The sequence below is a fragment of the Bubalus bubalis genome, chromosome 2 (genome assembly GCF_019923935.1).
Source record: "Bubalus bubalis isolate 160015118507 breed Murrah chromosome 2, NDDB_SH_1, whole genome shotgun sequence".
NCBI classification, from domain to species: Eukaryota; Metazoa; Chordata; class Mammalia; order Artiodactyla; family Bovidae; genus Bubalus; species Bubalus bubalis.
The window spans coordinates 26,848,936-26,868,620 of NC_059158.1; the positions used below are offsets into that span (position 1 = coordinate 26,848,936).

General features: G+C 44.5%; 1 protein-coding gene across 3 annotated transcripts in view; it reads left to right on the forward strand.

Moving 5' to 3' along the window:
* Positions 1–2,732: 2,732 nt before the first annotated feature.
* CILK1 (ciliogenesis associated kinase 1) overlaps positions 2,733–19,685 on the forward strand; it is a 46,963-nt gene continuing 30,010 nt past the window's right edge. For 2 of the 3 annotated variants that reach the window (XM_025268340.3, XM_044928990.2), the window contains exon 1: positions 2,733–3,201. The gene's annotated coding sequence lies outside the window, so the exon portion shown is untranslated. The remainder of the gene's footprint in view (positions 3,202–19,685) is intronic. The other variant, XM_006056780.4, reaches the window with a different exon arrangement.

A 19,685-nucleotide genomic window follows, 5' to 3' on the forward strand; every position in this document is an offset into this window, starting at 1 on the left:
CCGAAGGCCAAACTCGACCTAGTGTTCGGTTCAGTGAACTTATGCAAACTTGCTGCTGCTAAGTCGCTTCAGTCGTGTCTGACTCTATGCGACCCCATAGGCAGCAGCCCACCAGGCTCCCCAGTCCCTGGGATTCTCAAGGCAAGAACACTGGAGTGGGTTGCCATTTTCTTCTCCAATGCGTGAAAGTGAAGTCGCTCAGTCGTGTCCGACTCTTAGCGACCCCATGGACTGTAACTCATCAGGCTCCTCCATCCATGGGATTTTCCAGGCAAGAGTACTGGAGTGGGGTGCTCAAACTTCGAGTTAAGACCCTCGGGCAAGCGGTCCTAAGGTATCGAATTGGGTGCTCGGGATGGTCGCTACACGGTTCTCGTCGACAGTGGCTAGAATCCCAATCCAGGACTGCAAGGAAACAGTGGAATTCCACTATCGTAAGGCTGTCATAATTACTAAGCTTCTCAAAAACACGGTTCTGGAGGTTGAGAAAAAGAGGCGCTCAGGAAAAAGCAGGAGAGAAAACTTAGCCCCCGACCCCCTGCAACGCAAGTCGCACTGCAAACCCCATCATGCAACGTGAGGAGGACGCTGGGGCTCTACGGCCTCGATAGACTGCGGCGACGGCTCCCGTGGCACACTGGGATTTGTAGTCAGCCGTTCCACGTAGAGCGCCGGTACTCACACGCTGTTCTGGCCCCGCCTCTTAAAGCCCAAACACCTGATTTCACTTCCGCAGAAGGCATTCCGGTTTGTCTGGCGGTATATTACTTTCCAACACTGGACATTGTTTTAAATACTGACTTTGGCATGCTATGTGTAAACCTAGCCTTGGAGCTTCTTACCTTCTTTCAGCAAACATTTATGGAGATTTCTAGGTGTGGGTTACTAATAGTCACCAGGTTTTCAAGACCCTACTCGTGATTCCACGAATTCACAAGAGTTTAAATCTCTTATCCCTTATTTTATTCTGTTTATTTAGATCTTAGTAATGCAGTACATTTTTCTGTAGAAAAACAAAGGCAAAAGAAAGGGAGGGGTGCAGAACGGTGAGCTATATTATGGAAGCCCCAAGTACTATCTTTTAATATTAGGATCCATCGTTCTCATGGCTATATTTTCATTTGCCTAAGTCAGCTACCTGTAAAAAGTACATTCTTACTTAAGGGAGACTAAAAATTTACCAGTTTGTAGTTTTTAAAGGAGACTGTAGAGCTTAGGTCTTTTAATGATGATTTTCCTCCCAATGGCCTCTTCTAAATCATATTTTGAAATTAAAACGGGAGAAAGACTAGATGTAGTCTAAAAGTAGAAGGAAATGCTATATGTGATTCATGAATACAAAAGATCGGTTTTGCAAATGAGGAATAGGGTATTGAAATATTTTCAGAACTAGTCTATTTCATTAAACTGGTTGAATGCTCATGACATTATTTCTATTCTAGTAAATGAACAACAAAGTTTAATAAAATAATAATTAGTATTTGTAACAATAAATTGAGCATCTACTTTATTAAAATGCTGTTATGTTATCTAAAATTTTAGATAAGTATCCACTCTATCCACTGGACCTTTTTACAGGGTTGTATTATTTCATCATATTATGTAATACTCACATGGTTATAATTTTCCCTAGGCTAGGACTACTGACCTAAGCCACTTACTAGCCCAGTGGACCCTTGTTAAAGGTAGATCAGGACAGTCCATTTGCCAATTGCTTGATCAACTGAGTTTGACTAAAACTGATCATTTTAAATACTTCAAAAATCACTTTTCATAGGGGTGATTATATGATTTGTTAGGCTGCTTCCTGTCTCCATATCTTTTCATTGATAATGACTTTCAATTCTCATTTGCCATATGGTTTGGGTGTTATGTAGGTAAACATGAATGTAGATAAATGTTATACAATTGCCAAGCGGACAGATGACCCTTTCCCATTTGGGACAGGAAGTCTAAGGAAGCTTGGCAGTCTTGTATCTTGTTTCTTCAACAGAAGCAGGGGAAAAGAGGGATTCGGGCCTTTTGCATAGATTCTTTTTGGAAATAATTTTTTCAGTTCTTAGAATTTAAAAACAAAGACAGAGAAAACTGGTATGAGCTGGGAGATCTAAACTCAGAGAAAGGATTACTGCTTTATTAATTTAAATTGTGTTGTTTAGGGCAATGTGTTTCTCCTGACCAGTAGTATTAGCACCAGAATTCTGGGGAGAGGCCCCAGCAATCTGTTTTCACAAGCTCTTGGGGGTGATTCTGATGCCTCCAGCTAAAGTGTGAGAACCCTTGGCTTGGGGCAATTATGTGAATTTAAATCGAGGACCTCGATGCAATTTCTTTTTTCAAAGCGGTTCAGAGCCAGGCCTCATAGGGATGATTTACCTTTGCAATATAACTAAGGACACAAGTGATGGCGTTTAAGCAGTGTTACATTTCAAATAACTAGTTACACCCTGAGACCGATTTGTAGAGCGTTACCTAGAGTGTTCTCCACCTGAGTAACAATCCAGTTTTCCAAACTAAAGTTGCTCACAACATAAAAACTCTTGAAGTTCCAATGGATGCTAACACGCAGTCTGGTTTTTATTTTAAATATTTTTTATTATGGTTAAGTATGATGCAATTTGCCATCTTTAACCACGTTTCGGTGGCATTACAGATATGTTTTTTAAAGCCAGGAAAGCGTGTCCACCATGATCATCTGTAATGGGATGTTCTCAGAACGTGCATCCTCGGCCTGCATCTCTCCATCCTGATGCCCTAGACGGCCGTGTGGAGCTGGAGAGCTCCTTGGCGGTAGGCGGGACACAGGGCCCCTGGGCTACCGCGGCCCGGGGTGGAGAGCCGAGCGCGGGGCTCGGCGCCCCAGGCGGTCCGGCCGCGGTGCAGGGACGCGCGGGGCCAGCGAGGGGAGCTGCAGGGTAACTTTTCCCAGGGAAAGCGACCGGTCGTCCCCACCACAAGCCTCTCAGCCTTTTGTTTGTTTTCCTGCCGGAGGCTGGAGAGCGGCCGGATCCCCGCTGCTCACCATGCGCCGGGCGGCCCGCGCCCCTCGCCGGCGCCCCCGGGCGTCTCTGCGCGGACCCCTCGGCCCGTCCTAGCGGGCGTCGCCCTGCCCCGGCTTCAGCTCCCTGGCCGGCCCCGTGCCCGCCCTCCGAGGAACCGCGCTCCCCGCAGGGACGGGCCCTCGCCTGTGCCGCGGCGCCGGTAAGTGGGGTCGGGGATGAGGGGCTTCCGCCGGGTGACCTGTCACTGGGGGTGATGGACCCGAGCCGCGAGGGTCCCCCCCCACCCCCTGCGGTGGCCCCACGAGGGAATGGAGGGCGAGAAGGAGGCTCTCGGGTTGTAGTTTCTCTCGGCGGTCCTGTGGGTCTCTCCTTGGCAGAAAAACTCCCATTTCCTCCGAATCGGGAAGATTTTGCTGGCTGTTTACCTTTTAGCGTTAAAGGAGGGGAAAGATCCCGGCCGGATTTGAAGCCCCTGTAGTAGAAGGTGGAGGGACTTGGCTTTTGGAATTTACCCGACTAGGCCTTTGGCTGTCCCGCAAGGGGTCTGAGCAAATCTTCACACATTTCTGTGCAACCATTTTTCACTGGGTTTCTTTCTGCTCTGATTTTCTTACTAATCTGAGTAGATGTTATGAGAGAGATGTTGAAGGATTTTTCAGAACCGCCGTTTCTTTTGTAATGCACCTTTTAAAGTTTGACAGTGGCATTGAGGGCTTTTACTTTTAAATATAAAAGTGGCTGAATGCCTTATTTTTCGGAAAAGAGTATTCGTTTCCACTTATAACTAAATAAAGAACTGCTCTTGCTGAAGCTGAATTATAGAGAGAAAATATCACCCTGAATTTTGCATCCAGGGCTAGATTTCTCTAAGGTATTGGCACTTGTGTTCTTTATTTTAGCCTGGAGCACTTTTTGTACTGTTTGATAGCTAGTTTTCATTTCTCACATTTTCCAGTGAGTGGGTTTTCAGGATGTGCCTCCAAAGTGAATTGTACTATTGCCGAATATAAAATTAAACCGAGTTTTAAATTTGTGTAGTTAACATATAAATTATTAAGAAGAATTTGTGCCTCAACCATATGTTAGCTGTTCTAGAAGTTAATGTATTCATAAATATGCACATTTGAAATAGTTTCCGAACAAAGCACTGCAATTTGGTAAAGAATTTGGCCTTCCTGTCTGTTTAAGAACAAGTAATTGTGGGTGTAGAAATAAGAATATGTTGGGATTCTTTATTTAAAATAATATACCACTGCTTGTTCCCTAAGGTCCAGCCCTCTACAGTGACCCTGCCTGTCCATTTTGCCTTGTCCCCTTCTCCAAAGTTAAAACTAGTGGCAGGGCAGGAATGGGCAGCCACATTTCTAAGTGAGACCAGTTTAATTTTAGATGATGGAAGGATGTGTTGGAGGGTTGATGGAGCCTTTCTGAGTGGGCAGAGGTCTGTCCTAGCTAAGGGAACTCAACATTCAGTCACAGAGAAATGCTTTTTCTCACTGAGACTTCTTACCTATAGACTGTGTGTAAAGAAGCTAAAAAAACCCCCAGCCTTTGGGGGTTTTATTTGTTGACTGTTTCACATCATCAAAGCTCTTTTTTCTATTTTCATTGTTTTCTTCTCGTTGTTTTTTGAGGTTCCTAGTAATGGTGGAAATCCTGTCAGTCTTGAACCTTTGGACTTATCTTTAGCCATCTTTTCCTTCCTTTCCTTCATCCTTTCTATCAGTGAGTCATCAAGACCTTTGACCTGTGGTTTACGTAGAACCCTTCCTGCATATTCTAATCCAGAGCCTCACCCTTCTACCCCACAGTTAGGGGCAGCCTCCCAAGCTGGCTCAGTAAAGTAAAAGTGCGAGTCGCTCAGTCGACTCTCTGCAACCCCATGGACTATACAGTCCATGGAATTTTCCAGGCCAGAATACTGGAGTGGGTAGCCTTTCCCTTCTCCACAGGATCTTCCCAACCCAGGGATTGAACCCAGGTCTCCCACATTACAGGCGGGTTCTTTACCAGCGGAGCCACAAGGGAAGCCTGGCTCTTAGTAAGTCCTCATTAAATGTTTGCTGAGTGAGTGGATGGATAGGTGGGTGGATGGATAAATGAATGAATGAATGAATGAGACACACCACCCCCTTTCTGGTCTCTTCAGCTTCTTGTCCATCTAGTCTCTTAAAACTATCACTTCCTCATGTCTCTCCTTGCCTTGCAACCTTCAGGTTCTCTCCCTTCTCAACTATCCCAAGTCTAAAATAATTTGCCTGATTTTTTGAAGCCTTTCATTACCAGGCCTCACCCCTCCCATCTAAGTCTAATTTTCAGGTCAGCATACATCTTTGCACTCTGTGGATGTAGTCTTCTTGCTGGCCTGTTCTACTAAAGGGGGCCAGGATGGTCCCTGCTCAGATCACTGACCTAGAAACCCCCACACTTCTCCCCTCTCTCCTGTGAAAATCTTACCCTTCTTCGGGGAAAGAACCTAAGTCCTCACTTCTTTTATAACATCTCTGTTCATTTCTCTAGCAAGTTTCCAGATATTTGTTTGTTAGGCCCTCGTTATTTTAACTGTATTGATCTCTAATTGATTTAGGTTATTTTAAGCCTCTTTAGGGTTAGTTTTAGTTTAGTCACTCAGTCATGTCCAACTCGTTGCAACCTCATGGACTGTAGCCTAGCAGGCTCCTCCGTCCATGGGATTTTCCAGGCAAGAATATTGGAGTGGGTTGCCACTTCTTTCTCCAGAGAATCTTCCCCACCTAGGAATCGAACCCGGGTCTCCCACGTTGTAGGCAGATGCTTTACCATCTGAGCCACCAGGGAAGTCTCTTTAGGGTTGGAGTGGTATTTTTCTGCATGGTAATGTGGGGTTGTGGGCTTTGAACTCAAGCAGAATTGAGATTGGGGCTCATCCTCTGTACTCATGTGGCCTTATGGATTCTTCAAGCATTAGGTTGCATGTTCATGCTCAATCGCTAAGTTGTGTTGGACTCTGTGACTTCATGGGCTGTAGCCCTCCAGGCTCTCCTGTCCCTGGGATTTTCCTGGCAAGAATACAGGAGCAGGTTGCCATTTCTTCCTCCACGGGATCTTCTGGACACAGGGATCAAACCCGGGTCTCCTGCGTCTCCTGCCCTGGCAGGCAGATTCTTTATCACTGAGCTACCTGGGAAGCTGGTCGTCGTATGTAAGATAGGGGAGATACCTCCCCATCTGGCTGCAGTATGGAGATGGTCTAGGTACCTGAACAGTGCCTGGAACACACCTGACAAAAAATCTACTCATCCCTCCAGAGTGACTAGAAGAGCCCTGAACACATTGCAGATATTTGGTAGATGTTTGTCAACTGACTTGGAGTCAAGTCATGGCTCGGCTTGGAGGCCTAGATGATGGCAACCATGTAGAATCCTTAGTAAGTGTTATCCTGCCCTTACTTAAAACGGCTAGAGCTTGGGTTATTCCTGGCTACAGCTCTGCTTCTGGGATCTGCTGCTGTTTTTCCATGTGAACCTTGCCAGGAACAAGGACGCCTTTAAATTTTTTTCTTCTTTTTCACTGCTTCTTTGCAGCAAGCTCCTCCATTTCATTTTGCAGGATCTTGCTGAGTTGGAATTGTACATAGCACTTCTGTCTTTCTGATCGTGGGGGTATGTGTGAGTGTGTGTATTTATGGAAGGACGAGTTGCCTGGTGGTTTCTGGGCAGAATTCTGGGCACAGTGACCTTTCTGTGCATGTTGATCTGTCAGCCTGTGGATAGTGTCTTACTTAATCATAAATTGTTTCATCAGCTCTCTTGGATGACCATGGCCTTCTGAGAAAGGCCTGTAACTAGAGCATCAGAAACCTCCTATCTGTGGACCTCAGTGCTTGTGGTTTCTGTGGGTGCCTGGGAAAATGTACAGAGATGTGTGCCAGGTGACTTACACACATATCTACAGTGTAACTGGGTCCTAGACTGACTGTGCTTACCTTGAAACAGTTTTAACATCTTTATGTGTACAGAGTGTTTGAGAAAATTACCTAGTGAAAACAATTTACTGAAGCAAATCAATTTCAGGGGCAAATTACATTGAAGTGCTAAGTGTTATGGCAGGTAGAAATCAGAAACACCTTTACCGGTAGCCAAGAAGTAGAAGCAGCAGCAGAAGGTCCTCTCAAGATGGTAACCAAGGCTGATGTAAAATTCACACACACTGTCTCTGCTCTTCGTGAGGTGCTGTCTGATGCTAAGAAAATTCTGCTGCTTACTAGAATCCAGAGGAAATACTCAGTCCAAGCAGAGAGCTTCCTTTCTTGATTCCTTCCAAGGAAACAAGCATCCTTGCACATTAAGTACCTGGCTCGCTGTGCTTTTAGAGTTGACACTTTCATAGAAAGGGTGCCTGGGTTTGAACTCACATGTGCCGCTGGCTTCAGACCCTGGGAGCGCTGACTTGTGAAGCCAACTCAGAGTTTGAAAAAAGCACATCTTTGGAGAGCTGTTACTTTTTTTGTATGTCATTTCAGGGTTAGTAGCCTTCCTATCCAGAGAAGGCAATGGCAACCCACTCCGGTACTCTTGCCTGGAAAATCCCATGGATGGAGGAGCCGGGAAGGCTGCAGTCCATGGGATTGCTGAGGGTCGGACACAACTGAGCGACTTCACTTTCAATTTTCACTTTCATGCATTGGAGAAGGAAATGTAACCCACTCCAGTGTTCTTGCCTGGAGAATCCCAGGGATGTGGGAGCCTGGTGGGCTGCCATCTGTGGGGTCGCACAGAGTCGGACACGACTGAAGTGACTTAGCAGTAGTAGCAGCAGCAGCCTTCCTATCGGAGAAGGCAATGGCAACCCACTCCAGTCCTCTTCCCTGGGAAATCCCATGGACGGATGAGCCTGGTAGGCTACAGTCCATGGGGTCTCACCAAGTTGGACACGACTGACATGACTTAGCAGCAGCAGCAGCCTTCCTATACTTTTTACAAAAGGGGAAGTGGGCATCTTTAATCACATATGGAAACAGTGTCCAAGTGTTCTCCTGGACACCCTTTGCTTTGAAAGTGAATTTATTAATGATTGATTTAACTCACAAAAGTGAGTGAGGAAAAAGTAAGCCATATATACCAACATATTACCTTGGCTGTTAAAAAGCACATGTTTTCCTAAATTGTTGTTAAACTTTTGAGAAGGATTCATAATCTTTATGCCCTGGTCTCTATAGAGCTGTTCAGTTTTGCAAATTATATATGAGGGATGGCGGCAGAAGTGGGGTTGATGGTATAGGAAAATTGTGTTAAGTCGCTTCAGTCGTGTCCAACTCTTCGACAGCCAACTCTTTGAGACTCTTATGGACTGTAGTCCACCAGGCTCCTCTGTCCATAGGACTCTCCAGGCAAGAATACTGGAGTGGGTTGCCATTTCCTCCTCCAGGGGAATCTCCCTGACCCAGGGATTGAACCCTCATCTCTTACGTCTCCTGCAGGGGCTGGAGGGTTCTTTACCACTGTGACCTGTGCTTGGTCACTCATTGTGTCCGACTCTTTGCGACACCATGGATTGTACCCCTCCAGGTTCCTCTGTCCATGGGGATTTTTCAAGCAAAAATACTGGAGTGGGTTGCCATGCCCTCCTCCAGGGGATCTTCCCAACCCAGGGATCAAACCAGGTCTCCCACACTGCAAGCAGATTCTTTACTGTCTGAGCCACCAGGGAAGCCACTAGCGCCCCCAAATTGACAACAGTCAAAATGACCCTTTACAAACCCATAAGTTACTCATTCATTCATTAATTCATTCAACACATCTTTATTATGGGCACCTATTCAGGCCAACTGGATGCCAGGTATCTATCTGGGTGCTAGGAATACAGTTGTGAAAGGAACAAAACCTCTGCCCTTAGGGAGCTTGTATTCCCAAGGTACACACAGTCTGTATATGTAACCCTGTGACTCAGGGGTAAATGTGGGTTATGCAAAAAAGGCTCAAGTGCTTCTGCCTCCTTGCAGGGTTTCCCTGTGTTTAAAGGGTCCGCACACCATGCCCTGCCTGTCCTGCCTGCCGCCTGTTTTTGAAAACAGACTTGTACTGGATGTAGCCATGTCCATTGGTTTGCGTGTCATCTGTGATGGCTTTTGTGCTACAGCAGAGGACTTGGGTAGTTGTGACAGAGACATGTCACCCTCACAGCCCAACGAGTTTGCTGGCCCTTCACAGAAAACATTTGCTGACCACTGCTCTGTTTTATTTTTATGTTAAGCATTTTCTTCCTTAATGTGTCATTGATTTGTTTTGTTATTATGCATGATTGTGAAGCATCTTAATGTTGCATGAGCTCTGCTGTGATTTAAATGTGCGCTGATATTTGAGTAGCGCTTGAATATGAGACATGTTATGACTACCTCCCTCATCTTCACCTCAACCTCTCTTGCCCACCCTTAGAACAGAGGGTGGTCAACAGGTGAGCAGCTGAGGCCTAGACCACGACCGCCACCTCCATGAAACTGGAAGACTCTCACCCGGGCTCATACGCAATTTCCCATTAGTCAGGGGCAAGTTATTCTTCTTCTGGGTCTTCAATATTTCCTTTCTCTTTGGTTCTTCACAGCCCTCAACCTACATAGAATGAAGGTTCCTGTTGTTCAGTTGCTAAGTCATGTCCGACTCTTTGCAACCCTATGGACTGCATCACACCAGGCTCCTTTTTCTTTCACTGTCTTCCAGAGTTTGCTTAGATTCATGTCCATTGGGTAGGTGATGCCATCCAACCATCCCATCCTCTGCTGCCCTCTTCTCCTTTTGCCTTCAATCTTTCCCAGCATCAGGGTCTTTTCCAATGAGTTGGCTCTTTGCATCAGGTGGCCAAAGTATTGGAGCTTCTATGGGTCCTAGTCTAGAAATAATCTACAAGCAGTGGAAGACTTTCCTTTGGGATCAAGGCATCTGGCCCTTTGCAGGAGAAGTGATAGAAGGTTCTAGAACTTTCTCCTGGGACCCAAGACCTGGTGTGTGAGTTCTTCTCTCAGGAGCTCAGGTTGAAGGAGGAGAGGGAGGTCAGGGTATGAAACAGCCTCTGTGGAATAGCAGAGGGCAATCCAGGTAACAGTTTTCTTCTTCCATCCTTCCAGTTAAAGGCAGTGCGTGCATGATCGGTCGCTCAGTCATGTCTGACTTTTGTGACCTCATGGACTGGAGCTCACAAAGCTTCTCTGTCCATGGGATTTTCCAGGCAAGAATACTGGAGTAGGTTCCCATTTCCTTCTCCAGGGGATCTTCCCAACCCAGATATCGAACCCACATCTCCTGCACTGTAGGTGGATTCTTTACCACTGAGCCACCAGGGAGGCCCAAGACAGTAGCCAGAAGCATCTCTAATATGCTTCTTGGCACAGGAATGGCACAGCAAGACCCACAATAAAGAAGGCTCTTTTGGCCTTGTAGCTGCTGCCCCCAGTGCAGAAAAAAGCACTAGTCCAAGAGGCCAAATACTCAAAGGACATTTTTGCTTGAAATATATATGGGGAGCAGAATTAGGTCCCAGAAAAAAGAAAAAAAAGAAAGAAATAGATGTACTACTTTTAGTACCCTTTTAAAAGAAGTGTAACAGTATTAACTTTACTCTTGTAAAGTTAGGACACCTGTGAACCTAGATTTCATGCCACTTGAGGTAAAATGGAACTCAGAGATACCAGGAGAAGGGCCCTTGAGTTATTTTGCACATGATCCAATTTTCCTATGAGGACAGGTGAAAGCAGTGGCATCTTTTCAGTGGAAAACAATCAAGGCTCAGAGAGACAAGCATGCCATACAAGTCTGAATGGGGGAAGAGGGGCTGGTAAACTGCAATTTCCAAAGATGCCCACTTGTGCATACAATTATGGGAATACCAGACCACCTGATCTGCCTCTTAAGAAATTTGTATGCAGGTCAGGAAGCAACAGTTAGAACTGGACATGGAACAACAGACTGGTTCCAAATAGGAAAAGGAGTTCGTCAAGGCTGTATATTGTCACCCTGTTTATTTAACTTAAATGCAGAGTACATCATGAGAAACGCTGGACTGGAAGAAACACAAGCTGGAATCAAGATTGCCGGGAGAAATATCAATAACCTCAGATATGCAGATGACACCACCCTTATGGCAGAAAGTGAAGAGGAACTAAAAAGCCTCTTGATGAAAGTGAAAGTGGAGAGTGAAAAAGTTGGCTTAAAGCTCAACATTCAGAAAACGAAGATCATGGCATCCGGTCCCACCACTTCATGCGAAATAGATGGGGAAACAGTGTCAGACTTTATTTTTCTGGGCTCCGAAATCACTGCAGATGGTGACTGCAGCCATGAAATTAAAAGACACTTACTCCTTGGAAGGAAAGTTATGACCAACCTAGATAGCATATTCAAAAGCAGAGACATTACTTTGCCAACAAAGGTTTGTCTAGTCAAGGCTTTGGTTTTTCCAGTGGTCATGTATGGATGTGAGAGTTGGACTGTGAAGAAGGCTGAGCGCCAAAGAATTGATGCTTTTGAACTGTGGTGTTGGAGAAGACTCTTGAGAGTCCCTTGGACTGCAAGGAGATCCAACCAGTCCATTCTGAAGGAGATCAGCTCTGGGATTTCTTTGGAAGGGATGATGCTAAAGCTGAAACTCCAGTACTTTGGCCACCTCATGTGAAGAGTTGACTCATTGGAAAAGACTCTGATGCTGGGAGGGATTGGGGGCAAGAGGAGAAGGGGCCGACAGAGGATGAGATGGCTGGATGGCATCACTGACTCAATGGACGTGAGTCTCAGTGAACTCCCAGAGTTTGTGATGGACAGGGCGGCCTGGGATGCTGCGATTCATGGGGTCGCAAAGAGTCAGACACGACTGAGCCACTGATCTGATCTGATCTTTAAAAAAGTAATTGTGTCATTTACTCAGTGGCTCTCAAGTTTTCAAAAATAAAGAGTGGACCACCCTGTGTCCAGACGGGTTCCCAGGCTAGGGATGAGCAGGGCACCCGGCATGCACTGCTGGCCGTGAGCAGATGGGAGTGTCCCTCTGAGGACGGAACCGGGAGTGAGGGGCAATTGGGACAGACTGCAGGGAGGTTTCCCCAAAGTCACCTAGCCCCCAGATCCATAGCATTCATTTCAAAGTTTGACTGGAACCCTTTGAAATTGAAATATAGCTGTATCACTCTGTGAGTTGGGTACAGCCTAGCCCAGAGGCCACAGGCCTGATCTGACTACCCTGCGGGGGCTTTGCTGTGATTCTCTGTGACCCAGTAATTCCAGCACTGTGGTGGGAGGTCTCAGGTAGCCTGCCTGCTTTAATCTTTCTGCAGTATTTACTATTCTCCTGTCTCAGAACTTCAGAACATTTCTGCTCAGGGCAGACCCTCTGGTTGCCATGACTTTGCACATGAAGAAATAGAAGCACTGTGTTTTGAGGTACTTACCAAGGGTGGTATAAGACATACCTAGCAACAACTGAAATTCATATTCTGACCATTCAAACCATGAGAACCTGCTGGTGAAAGCAAACCAGGAGGTGTGAGAACAGAGATGAAGGGAGTATGGTGAGTGTCTGGGGTGGGGCTGTGTGTCACTGACCTTGAGGAGGTGGGGGACAGGGCGCTGTGACCTCTCGTGGAGAGAGCTGTTGGCTGTGTCTGTGTGGGTTAGGACAGGAGGCCCTGAGGAGGTGATGTAAACAGTTCACCTGCAATGCAGAAGACGCAGTAGACGTGGGTTTGATCCCTGGGTTGGGAAGATCCTCTGGAGAAGGAAATGGCAACCCGCTGCAGTATTTTTGCCTGGAGAATCCCATGGACAGAGGAGCCTGGCAGGCTACCATCCATGGGGTCGCAAAGAGTCAGACACAACTGAGCTACTAAGCATGAACATCTCAAAGTTCATTCATGTTGTAGCATATGACAGGAGTCTCAGGACTCAGAGGGAGAGAAAGAGTAGATTCGGAGCTTTGGGGTCTGGCTGAGGCAGTGGGACTCTTGTCCCGCTCTGGGCGGGAGATGATGTACAGCACATGGGGTCCCTCTGGGGAATCATCTGCCCTTCGCTAGCTTTTGTGCGTGTGATTGGAAAGGTGGAAATGTCGATCCTTTTTTTTTCCCCCTAGCCAAGTGCTAGCTTGATTCCTGACCCAGAGAGTCACAGAACCACAGAGCATTAGAGCAGGAAACAACCTCACTTCATCAAGTCTCTCTTCCTAACTTCACAGAAATTAACCCGAGGACCGAGAGATGCTCTGAGGCACAGGGGGTCTGAGCCGAGTGCAAACTGGGACTTAGTCCCTCTTTGTCCACAATCAGTCGCCTCCGCTGTAGGCAGTGGGTGCAGGCAAGGTCCCCGCTGGGTCCGCCGAAGCTTGATTGTAGAATGAGGCCAACTGGAGCATGGCCACATCAGTGGTTTCCGTATTTGAACTTTGAGCTACAAAGTACTCCTTTTAATTCCTCTCGTTTTCAGATCCTCAAAAGATTTCATGACCTTTGGATCTTTTGCAATCGCTCCCTTGAGTTTGGTGCAGTGGGCCTGGGTTCCTGTCTCAGTGCCATCGCTGATTAGTTGCATAACCTTGAACAAGTAGCTGTGTCTCCGGTTCCTTATCTGTAAAATAGGGTAATAATAATAGTACCTACTTGGCATCATTGTGAGGACTGAATAGATTAATATATACAAAGCACTTATCATACTACTGTGTACATAGTAAGTTCTAGAATTATTATTACCACCTTTTTGGCTTATTTGAAGATGTGATTAAATTATTTGAGATGGGGAGATAAACCTCGGTTATCTGAGTGGGTGACTGTGTGTGCTTAGTTGCTTCAGTCATGTCCGACTCTTTGCAACCCTATGGGCTGTAGCCCTCCAGGCTCCTCTGACTATGGGATTCTCCAGGCAAAAATACAGTGGAGTGGGTTGCCAAGCCCTCCTCCAGGAGACTTTCCTGATCCAGGGATCGAACCTGCCTCTCCTGTGTCTCCTGCACTGGCAGGCAGATTCGTTACCACTGGGCCACCGAAGAAGCCCTACCCGAGTGAGCCCTCAATGCAAACACTAGTCTTCATAAGAGAGAAGCAAAGAGAGATTTGACACAGAGAGTGAAGGCAGTGTGGCCACAGAAGCAGGGATTGGCTGATGTGGCCATGTGCTGAGGAGCACCAGAAGCCATCAGTCACCGGAAGAGACAATGAATGAATTCCTCCTTGAGCCTCTAGAGAAAGTGCTAATACCTTGACCTCAGTCCAGTGATCCTGGTTGCAGCCTTTGGCCTCCAGAAACGTGAGAGAATACATTTATGTTGTTTTAAATCACCAAATTTATGTTAATTTGTGAACAGCCGCTGTGGGAAACTAACGTCATTGGTAAGGAAAATTTTTAAAACTTGGTTTTTGTCAGTGATGCATGGATCAGTAACTGACATGTCCTTGACAAGAGCAATTAGCCATTATTTAGAAATCAGTGGCCCTGAGCCTTCCTTGAGATTCCTGGCCAGTGGTCCACACGGTGACTTCTTCCTCGTGCAGCTGTAACACTGTGGTCGTCTCCACCCGCCAGGAACTTAGCCCAGCTGCGTGCCCTGCTCACTGTACGTGTTCCACAGGAATGCTTTCATTTGTCCTTGATGGAATGCCTGATGTTGGCTTTAGCACCAAGACTTTTGAGTAGGTCATAGGACAAGAAATCTACAGCAGATATTTTCAGGGATCGTGCAGCAGCCCAGTGATGTCATCCAGGACTCAGCTTCTTTCTTTGCGTCCATCCTCAGCAGTTGGGATTCTCATCTTGAGAGCTGGCATCTCATCATCACCAGAAGACTGTCTCAGCTCTAAACATCACAGCTTTATACAACCATGTTCAAGGCAGAAACACAGGGCAACCTCTTGGCCAACTGCCTCTGCTGCTGCTGCTGCTTAATCACTTCAGTCGTGTCCAACTCTGTGCAACCCCATGGACTGCAGCCCGCCAGGCTCCTCTGTCCATGGGGATTCTCCAGGCAAGAAGACTGGAGTGGGTTGCCATGCCCTCCTCCAGGGGATCTTCCTGACCCAGGGATCAAACCCGGGTCTCCTGCATTGCAAGCAGATTCTTTACCACTGAGCCACCAGGGAAGCCCCAACTGTGTCTATCAGGGAGTAGATTCCCCCTCAGAAGACGTTATCTTCCCTCGCCAGCTCACTTTTCCCTTCCCATCGTCCCACTCCTAAACAGTATTCAGTAGGAAGTAGAATTGCTTGGCTTGGCTTCAACTGATCCTAGTTCATACCTTGAGGCTGTAGTAGGTGGCTGCCATCTCTGATTATACTGAATCCTGAATAAATCAGAGCTCTATAAATTAAGCAGCAAGAGGAGCATGGCTTTTGGGCGTTGGCATCTCATACGGTCCTTCTTTCTCCTAGCATGTTGTCCATCGCCCTGTTGCTTTCCCAGAGCAGCAGTGAGTTTTTGTCGTTTCCTTTCAGAGCATAACATGAGTCATTACATTCAGGCCACCACAAAAATGATGAACAACTGAACAATACTGATCTCAAATGTCATTAACCACTTCTTGCTAGGTTATGTTCAGAATTGACTGTGGTCGAGTGATACTTTTTGTCTAATGTTAATTTGCATAAAGCCACTTCTTTTTTTTTTTTAGGCTGGGAAATAATTTACTAGAGCATAGACAACTCAGATAGCTGTCATGGTTCTGTCCTCTGGATTCATATATAATGTAACTAATCCTTCTCTCCAGTACCCCTCTGTATACTTGAAATAATCAACATGGCTTCCTAAGTCTCCTTTTCTTCCTGTATTCTGTTGTTTTTTCAGCTACTCTTCTTATGCTTTCATTTAGACCCTTAGTATGTTCTTTAATATCTTTCTTGAAGTTTGTCATCCAGAGTTGAACAGTAATTCAGGTGCATGTTGAGACTGTCCCATGTCCCTTGTTCTGGATGCACAGCTGCCATGTTGCAAAACTCTAGTGGACACCATTCATGTAGTGTTCTATGATACCCCAGAGTTTTGCAATATATTAGCCTTGTCTGAATGCTGTCCTCCTAATAAGAACTCCAATAATGCACTATCTTTGGGGGAAAAAAATAGAACAGCCTTAGAGCATCTCCAATGAGAGGTTTTGTACACACTTCAAATTCAACACCATGGAAAATAGATCCCATAGTGTCTCCTACTCTAACTTGCATCCTGTCTAGTACCTTTGTTCAGACCTTCCACATAGTTCACCTAACTATTGCAGTACTCTCAAACTTGTCTGTCTGCCTCAAGTCTCTTTATTCTAACATCAGTTTGAATAGTCAGGGGGGATCTTCCTCATGTGATTTCCCTGCTTAAAAACCCCAGAGAGTTCCCATGTCGCAGGGTAAAGACCAAATTCCTGCATGACAAATATACCTTTTCACAACTAGACCCCACTCAAAGTGGCCTGCATTTCCTTACTGCCCTCCATGGCTTTTATGCCCTAGCCTTGTACTTCACAGTTGGGCTGCACATTGGAATCCCCTGGAGGGCTTTCGAAACTACCAGAACTCAGCCCCTACCCTTGACCTTCTCTTAGAAATGGGACTTGGGCATCAACATCTGTTAAAAATTTCCCAAGTGATTCCACAGTTTACACAGGGTAGGAACGACTAGGCATTTGCCCTCTTGTGAGCATAGCAAGCTCTTATACCCACCAACCTTTGGCAGTTTTTTTTCCATCTGTAAGTCCTTTCTCTCCCTTTTCTGTATAATAAAACTTCGCTCATTGTTCAAACCTCAATACTGCTTTTGCTCTGAAGGGTTGTCAGATCTCTCCCTCCTCCCAAGAATTGGCTGCTCTCTCTACTGTGGGCTCGTAGTGTTTCCTGCAACTTCCACGTATGTGACCGCTGTGAGTCATTTAAAGGAAGGACCTTTCCCTTATCCATAATGTACCTCAGAAGCCTTGCATAGTGCTTGGCATCTCGGTATGAATACAATTAGACACTGTCAACCTGACTTCAGTGCCTGAAGAGACTAGTCCGATCCATTTTACAACAGTATGTGATTACTCGAAATAAAATTAAAAAGCAACTGCTGTGGTGTGTTGAGGGTCAAATCTTGTCAGAGTAATTGAGTTTTGTTCTATGATAACGTGACTGATGGTAGCAAGGAGGAATCATAGGGTGACTGTATACTGAATGAATGACCCACTCTATCATGATTTTGATAAAGCTCTTAATTTTTTTCAGAGAGCTTTCTCAATGGTAATCTAGGAAGACATTTTCCCAATTATATAATTTTAGTAGATGAGGAAGTAACTATCAAAGAAAGGCTTCTATGATTAATAATAGATATGAATTATTATTATTATAGTATAATGCCCATTGGCCTCCCACCCCCCCCCCAAAAAAAGGGAAAGCCCACATGCTACTGGAATGTAGATCGTTATTAAATTTTGGTCACCATAGTTCATCAAGGAGATGGAAAAATGTGTGAGGATTCAGAGATGAATGCCAAAGATAATTAAAGGAGTGGAAAAATGGGTCCTATGAGGAAAGGTTGTGTAATTACAGCAAGAGGAGGCTGAGAGATATACATCTGATTACTAATTTGATGATCATACACATTTTCATGAGATAGTTTTTTTATGTCCACAAAAAATGCAGCATGAAGAAATTCAAATAGGTTTAAGTTGGACATTAAGAAGAATATTCTAACTAACTAGATTACTAAATGCAGATCTGATCATGTTATTTTCTTGTTAAAAAAAAATGACTTCCCGCTGTCTCTAGGTCAAAGCCTACTTTAAAAAAAAATAAAGCATGTAATTTATTAGCTGATTTTTGACAGATCAAAGTTCCAGTGATTTTTTTTTTTTTTTTTAAGGAAGATGACATACAACAATGGTTTGGGAATTTTAACTTGGAAAATGAAATTATGAATCATGCAAAAACCATATTGTCATATCAAAAATGTTGTCTAGTCTCTAAGTTGTATCTGACTCTTTGTGACCCCATGGACTGTAGACTGCCAGTCTTCTCTGTCTTGATGGGATTCTCCAAGCAAGAATACTGGAGTGGGTTGCCATTCCCTTCACCAGGGGATCTGGTTAGTTCACCCAACCCAGGGATTGAACTAGAATCTCATGCATCTCCTGCATTGACAGGCAGATTCTTTATATGGGAAACCCCATATAAAAAACAGATGGAGATAAATATAAAAAAGAAGGAAAAACACAGAGCCCCAAATTGCTTATGTTGTGGCCCAAATGCTGTTTCTATGTTGAGACACAGCTTGAATCCAAAATAGTCCACAGTGCACTAATCGTGAAGTGGAGAAGCCATAATGTATGATGTGTTCTGTCTTATGAACAAGTTCATATTAGGTTTTATTAAGTAAATCTGCATTAAAATATTTTAGGCTGAAAAAATGCTTAAGATACATACTATCTTTTTAAAGATTTCCTTCCTCTACCATTTTGAAAAATTTTTTCAACTTTTAGTCTATAATAATTCAAACATACTACAGAGTTGCCAGAACAGTACAAGGAATATGTAGACACCTTTTCCCTGATTCACCTTAAGTGATATCATACAGTATTTATCTTTCTCGGACTTATTTCACCTGACTTTATGTTCCCTGTTTCTCCCCAAACATTCATTGACCAATATTTGCATCCATCCATGAATCTTGTCTGTAACAAATTGTGAAGTTTGCTTAATAGTGAATTTCTTAATTCCTTCTTTCCTTCTACATTTATTGACTGGAATTCTTTTGGAAGGAGAAGTTGCATTGACTGGATTTAGTTGCAGAATATCACGTATTTCTAACCATTCTTTTCTGATCTTTTAACTTTTCAGATTATTAGTTTGACAGATGTATTTTTAATGCCTTTAGTGTTCTTATTTAAAGGATTTACATTTTATTAATGTTTGCCTAAAGGCATTGCAATCACTTAAGTTATGTACTACATTTTCTTCATTATAGGCAGACTGAATGACACTTAGTTTTATAAATGAAAAAAATCAATGACTTATCTTTTTAAAAAAACACAAGTGAATGACTTTAAAAGAGACACACCCTACATGCAGGCCTTAAAAAAATTACTAGTTCTTTGTTTAGCTTCCGAATGTCTAGTAATAAAAATATTAAATACTGTCTTTGCTTAGCCACAAACAGTTCATGGAGCACATGTAAGTTCTATATCAGGAGAACCTTAATTTAAACATTTCTTGGCTTTGGTGTGTTTACATTGTTAAGTCTAGCTAAATTACACAGAACACAGCATATTTAGCATGGATTTTTGTAGCTCAGCAATTTCCATCGGCCATAGTTATCATGTAGTGTTTGCCTACAGTGGTTTAGTCAGCAGAAAGGTATCGAATTGCAGCTGATTAATTTCTGAGTCAGTGGTGAAATCACTTTACAAGAATTCTCTCTCTCGTTTTATACAAAATTAGAAAAGAGCATTATTTAGACCAGAAGTGGACAAACATTTTTTTGTAAAGGGCACAGTAATACATCCCTTAGGCTTTGTGGACCATACAGTCCATGTCACATCTACTTGGCTGTGGAGCATGAAAAGGGCTGCCAATAATATGCAAGTGAGTGGGCAGGACTGTGTGCCAATAAAACTTTATTTACAAATCACGGATGGTGAGCTGGGGGGTTACAGCCGGCTCCTGATTTAGATAGACTCAGAAATGTCCATTAACATTTATCCTTGTCTCTTATCGTTCTCTAC